Source organism: Microtus pennsylvanicus, chromosome 11 (assembly GCF_037038515.1).
Source record: "Microtus pennsylvanicus isolate mMicPen1 chromosome 11, mMicPen1.hap1, whole genome shotgun sequence".
Taxonomy (NCBI): Eukaryota; Metazoa; Chordata; class Mammalia; order Rodentia; family Cricetidae; genus Microtus; species Microtus pennsylvanicus.
The window spans coordinates 63,169,529-63,175,929 of NC_134589.1; the positions used below are offsets into that span (position 1 = coordinate 63,169,529).

The following is a 6,401-nucleotide window of genomic DNA, read 5'->3' on the forward strand; positions in this document are numbered from 1 at the left end:
AAAAAGGAAACCTTTTCTTCCTCTGTTGCTTTTGTCAAGTATTTGGTCACAGTAGTGAAGAAAGTAACTAATCCAGACCCTATAATAGAATTATGAAACACCAACGAAAGAAACTAAAAGAAAGCACAAGGAATAGGTGATCCTGAATTGGAGGGACCGATCTTGGTAAAATGCCATTATTCAAAATAAGTCCAGATTCAATGCAAAATGCAATGCCCATCAAAATACCAATAACGAGGAAGAGAAGATAATACTAACATTCATACAAAGGCATAACAGACTCCAAATAGCCAAATCAGTCCTGGGTTGAAACAAAGTCTGGAAGAATGAGAGCATTTGATTTTTAAACATAGGGCAAAGCTATAAAAACTGAAACGCCACTAGCATGAACGTCAGCACATAAATCAATAGAGCATATTTGGAAACTTAGAAATCATCTGTGTGTCTTGCCCTGACAACTGGTCTTCAATACAACTGCCAATATGTATGTTGGAAGAAAGATGGTCTCTTCAATAAGTAGTGATAGGAAAACTGGATATTCACACGAACCATGTAAGCAGAGCCTTGTCTCCACTCAACTCAGAGCTACCAATGGCAGCTTCAGGATGTTGGCAAAGACGGCTTCTTACTGCATCTGTTAATCGTGTGTGGGTGGGTGGGTAGGTGTGTATGTGTGTGGGTGGGTGGGTAGGTGTGTATGTGTGTGTGTGTGTGTGTGTGTGTGTGTGTGTAGGTCAGAGGACAACTGTCAGTTCTCTCCCTCTGTCATGTGGGTCCCAAGAATGAAACACAGGAAACAACCTACCCAAGGCAATGAATGGCAAACTCCAAAAGCACAGGAAACAAAAGCAAAAAAATTGACAAGTGGGATCCTTCCTTGGGTTCATAAGCACGGTGCTTGAATGCTGACACCATTGAGTGGCATGTGTCTCCCACAAACCTTGTTATCACATTGGAACGATACCAGTCTGATGTAGAAAAAAAAAGGAAAATAAATAAATAACTAAAAGTAAAAGAAGAAAACAAAGACAAAAGGTAAAAGAACAAAATTGACTAATGAAATTATTTCAAACTGAAAAGTGTCTGCTCAGCAAAGAAAACAAAGAATGAGAAGACAGCTTACACAATGGGAAAGATGTGCACTTTGTTCTTTCTGAGAAAGAAGTGGGGTCCAGAATACACGGGGACTCAGATATTCAACAGCTGAAAAAGTAGTCCAGCCAAAACCAGACCAATGACCTGAGCACACATTTCATAAAAAGGCTGTATAAACAGCCATGACATGTTTATAATAAACCACCATCCTGATGACTAACCAAGGAAATGCAAATCAAAACCGCAATGAGACATCTTCTCACCCCAGTTGTCATGGGATGGAAAGACAACAAATGCTGATGACAAATAACAAAGCATATAAACAATCAATAAACAACAAATGCCACCCACCATGAGGAGAATGGAAAACTCGAACATTAATGCAGTTAGTGTGGAGAACTCCTTGGAGGCTCCAGAAAACTGGAAATAAAACCGCCATGTAAACCAACTGTCTTGCCCCTAGGTACATCCACCAAGAGAACAAAATGCCAGGTCATCAATACTCATTGCAGCACTGCCCAGTCAGTATACAGAGTCCCCAACAGTGGCCATTCCTGGATGAATGGATTAGGAAAAAGTGATATATATATGTGTGTGTGTGTGTGTGTGTGTGTGTGTGTGTGTGTGTACATATATATGTATATATTACTTTTTATGTATATATATTACCATATATATACACACACACACACACACACACACACACACACAATGGAATGATAGTCAGTAACGAAAAAGAATAAAATTCTGACATTTATGGCCACCTAGATAAAGGGCACTGTACTAAATAAAAGAAGCACTTCATGTTCTCATTCATGCATGGAAGCTTATCACATTGGTTTCATAGAAATACAGAGTAGCCCAAGGCCATGCTGATGTCCATGACCAGGGCTGCCACAGGAGGCCATGTTGATGTCCATGACCAGGGCCACCACTGAAGACCATGTTGATGTTATGACCAGGGCTGCCACAGGAGGCCATGTTGATGTACATGGCCAGGGCTGCTACTGGAGGCCATGTTGATGTCCATGACCAGGGCCGCCACTGGAGACCATGTTGATATCCATGATTTGGGTTGCCACTGAAGACTATGCTGAGGTCCATGGTCCATGCTGCAGCCAGAGGCCATGTGAATGTCTGTGATCTGTGCCGCTATTGAAAACCATGTGGAAGTCCACAGTCTTTGCTGCTGCTGGCTGTCGTGGACAAAGAAGCTTCTTTTACGGTGGTATCAATGGTCGCAGGCTCATAGTTGAGAATGAGAGACCTTGAGGACATTTGTGATGACCTCTCCCTCCCCACCCCCAGAAAGGAAGAGTCTAGATGGGAAGCCACTGAAAAGACTCCTTGAAAATCATGATAGGGATGCTGAAGTGTAGCCCTTCACAGTGGATGGCTTCTGGTGAGAGGGGGCGTGGAGAACTCAGTCATCTTTAAGGGCTGGCCACTGGAATTTGTCCGTACCCCAATGAGTATATGGCAACGAGCAACACAAATTGGACTTGGCAATTTTTTTCTTTTTGAGGGGAGGGCAAATGGTGGGAGGGTGGACCTGGGAGGATTGGGAGGCGCGTGTGGTCAGGGTGCATTGTGTGAAGCTCCCAAATAATCGATAAAAATATTATGTTAGAAATGAATAAATAAATATTGGCTATTTAGAAAAGAAACAAAGGAAATACAGAGTAGAATATGGGTTACTGAGGCTAGAAAGGGGACCAAGGAAGTAAGACTAGAAAGATCAGTTTGTAGCTACAAAGCTCCCGTGAGGTACAGGATGAGTCCTGGAGCAGGCTGGCATTTGGGAATAGTGAAGTTCATGATTGCTGTATATCTCAAAATAGCTAAACAAATGGGTTTTAAGGGTTCCCAAAACAAAAAAAAATGATCAGAGCCGAAGAGACAGCTTCAGTGGTTAAGAGCACTTGCTGTTCTTCCAGAAGGCCTGCGTTCGGGTCCTGGCAGTGGCATGATAACTCACAACCACTTGTAACTCCATCTCTGGGGCATCTGACCACTGAGAGTACCACACACATGGCAGACAGATACACACAAGCACATAAGTTAAATAACAAAATTAAATAAATAATAAGTGTTTGAGTTGATGGGCATAATAATTGTCTTCCCTTCATTGTTATACTTTATATACAACAGCAAAATCACAATTTGTACCAATAAATATGTATAGTTATTATGTGCCAATTGGCAATAATAAAGAGGAACAGAAAAAATAAAGTAAAAAAAAAATGTATCTACCTGAGAGAAAACAAGTAGCGTCTCATCACCCCTTATTTACGAAGTGGATTGGAAACTAATCAATTAGTCATAGACTCCACCAAACCTAACCAATGGGACATGTGAGCCAGGCCCAGGAGTCTAACGTCCTTTCATGGTATGGCGAGAACAGTCTTTCCAGGTGAGGAACTCCCCACTGCCAAGGAGACTGGCCTGCATCCAGCTGTCCTCACTCACCTCTCCACCCTCCAGACTCAGAAGCCACAGACAGAGGACAGAGAACAGATGACAGACTGCATTGGCAACTGGCCATACCCCAGGGCCAAGGTATAGGAGACTCCAAAAGGGAGTGAGAGATGGAGTTCTGGGTTCCTCGGGGTGGCATATGGGTTCCTGGGGAAGTGAGAAGAAGGGAGAGAAGAATGAAGGCATCGTAGGACCAGACGGAGGCAAGAAAGCTGGAAATGAGTGAGGAGAGACAGAGGATGCGGAGAAAGAAGGGTGGCTCTGAGCCCTCCCCAACACACACCACTCCCATGCCACATGGGTACCACATAGAGACAGGTGCACAGTCTGGTCTCTCTCAGAGCAAGACAGTGCCTCCAGCCTCTCTAAGGGTGATGACCAAAGATGCTGCTGGTTTTATTTGTCTGGTTTTAGGTATGTGATTCCAACACAGTGAGCAGCTCCTTTGACATTTCAATCTTCATTCATCTCTCTTCAGATCCAAAAAAAAATGGCCACTGAATTTGGATACTGGCTTTGTGTAGACCATCCTTTCATCACACCAGCATTTAAAGCCTTTCAGAGTTGTTTAATGAGTTTAAAGGTTCTTGGAATATTCACAAAGAAAGAACAAAGGTTAGGTAGGTAGATAGATAGATAGATAGATAGATAGATAGATAGATAGATAGATAGATAGATGGATAGATAGATAGATAATAGATGGATAGATAGATAGATAGATAGATAGATAGATAGATAATAGATGGATAGATAGATAGATAGATAATAGATGGATGGATGGATAGATAGATAGATAGATAGATAGATAGATAGATAGATAGATAGATAATATTTAATTTGATCATCTCCAGTTGTGTCTGTTTTCCTACAAACAACATAACTTCGTTTTTCCTTATGGCTGGAAAAGCTTCCATTGTGTGCCTAAGCCACATCTTCTCTACCCATACTCTACTCTGCACACCGAGGTTGGTTCTGTAACAAAGCTGTTGTGGATAGAGCTGCAGGAAGCACTGATGTGTGTGTACTTGTGATGTTGACTTGGGGTCCTTAGAGTGCATACGCAGCAGGGCTGTAGATGGATCACATGCATCTGCTTTCAGTCATTGAAGAACCTCTATACTGATTTCCATACTGATTGAATTAAGTCTATCGCAATGAGTGTCACATATATTACCTCATTTGTGGATCCTAGATTTTACATAGATACATAAAACCATGTGTGTGCACTTCACACCCAAATGGAAAGGAGACGTCTAGGGAAGAGAGCGGGACTAAGGAGAGGGGAGAGAAGCGAGAGAGGGAGGTAGTGCCAAGCATGTCGTATGCTCAAAGCACTTCATTCACTTCTGTGAAAACGGCCTATGTGTGAACTAATCATGGTTGTCAGCTTGACTGGTTCTGGAATCAACTAAAATTCAACCCTCTGAGCTCTCCCGTGGGGGATTTTCTTGATCAGATTATTTCAAGCAGAAAGACCCACTCTAAATCAGGGCTTCTTATGCAGCCCAGATTAAGAGACATAGAAGTTTTGCTTGTTGCCTGTTTGGCCTTACTCTTGCTGGCAAGTTCATCTACTCTGTTGCTGCTGCATTCCTCCACCAGTATTAGAAGTATTCTCTTCAGCTCCAAAGTAGACTGAAGCCCAGCAGCTCTCTGGGAACCCTCCAGCTTCAATGTCAGATTGGCAATGTGGAGACATCCAGCCTCGTGAACCGATCAATTGCCGGGTCTCAGTCTCTCCACCACGAGACAGCCATTATTGGGCTACCTAGGCCACATCATGTAGCCAATCTAATAAATCCCCTTTTAAAATATATGTATTCATTCTATCAGTTCTGTTCCTTTAGATAATTGGGAGTAACACACCTTATGCAGCTCAGTATAGTAAAATAAGACAAAACATTCAATTTCCAAATGAAGCCAATATTTTAGAAGGTGGTTTCCCCTTCTGAAGCAGCAGTCCTAGGAATCAATGCACAGACCCCTGCAGAACAAGCAAACTGCTGAAAACCATCTTGACAACCAGTCAAGCAAAATTCTGTAGTGAACAAGTATTAATTCAGGGCTGAAGAGATGGCTCGGTGATTAAGAGAATGTATTGCTCTTGCAGAGGACTGGGATTCAGTTCCCAGCACTCTTAACTTCAGTTCCAAGGAGATCTGACACCTCTTCTGGCCACCACAGGCTCCTGCATTCAGATGGGACATATGCATACACAGGAGCACACACACATACACAATAAATCAATTAATTGTTTCAAAAGATATTTATTCAAGAAGGGAACCCTGACTGCTCTTTGGACTGGAGAGGGAGGGGGGAAAGGGTGGGAGGAGGGGGAGGGAAATGAGAGGCTGGGAGGAGGGGGAAATCTTTTTTTCCTTTTTCTCAATAAAAAAAAAAGAAAAAAGAAAAAAGAAGGTCTGACAAAACATTGTAAGAGCAGCAGTGCCTGCAGCCCTAAGTCCACCCCCCTTTTTCCCACCCTCACTCTGCCCCAACCCCACCCTGGCTCCTTCTCACTCTCCGCATGCTAGAAGCCTGACTCCAGGCAAGCACAGCCAAGATGGCTGTTGCTTTCCTAGATCCAACCTAGTCGTGGGCTGGCAAGATGTAGCCGTCCCTCACACTGCAGAAGCTGAATTCCAGAGAAGCACAAACAAGACACTCCCTTCTTCTATGTGCATACCACCTGTGTCCAGAGTGATGTATGGATGAATAAATTAAACACACCAATCAAGAGGCACAGATTAGGACCAGCAAGATGGTTCAGGAAGGACCTGGAGAGATAACTCAGGAATTAACAGCCCTTGCTTCACTTGCAGAGGATC

At 43.1% G+C, this 6,401-nt stretch overlaps 1 non-coding gene across 1 annotated transcript; it reads left to right on the plus strand.

The window, feature by feature from the left end:
* Positions 1-869: 869 nt before the first annotated feature.
* Positions 870-974, plus strand: LOC142832076 (small nucleolar RNA U13). Its single transcript, XR_012907165.1, has one exon. It is a non-coding gene; the product is annotated as a small nucleolar RNA U13 (small nucleolar RNA).
* The last annotated feature ends 5,427 nt before the right edge of the window (positions 975-6,401 follow it).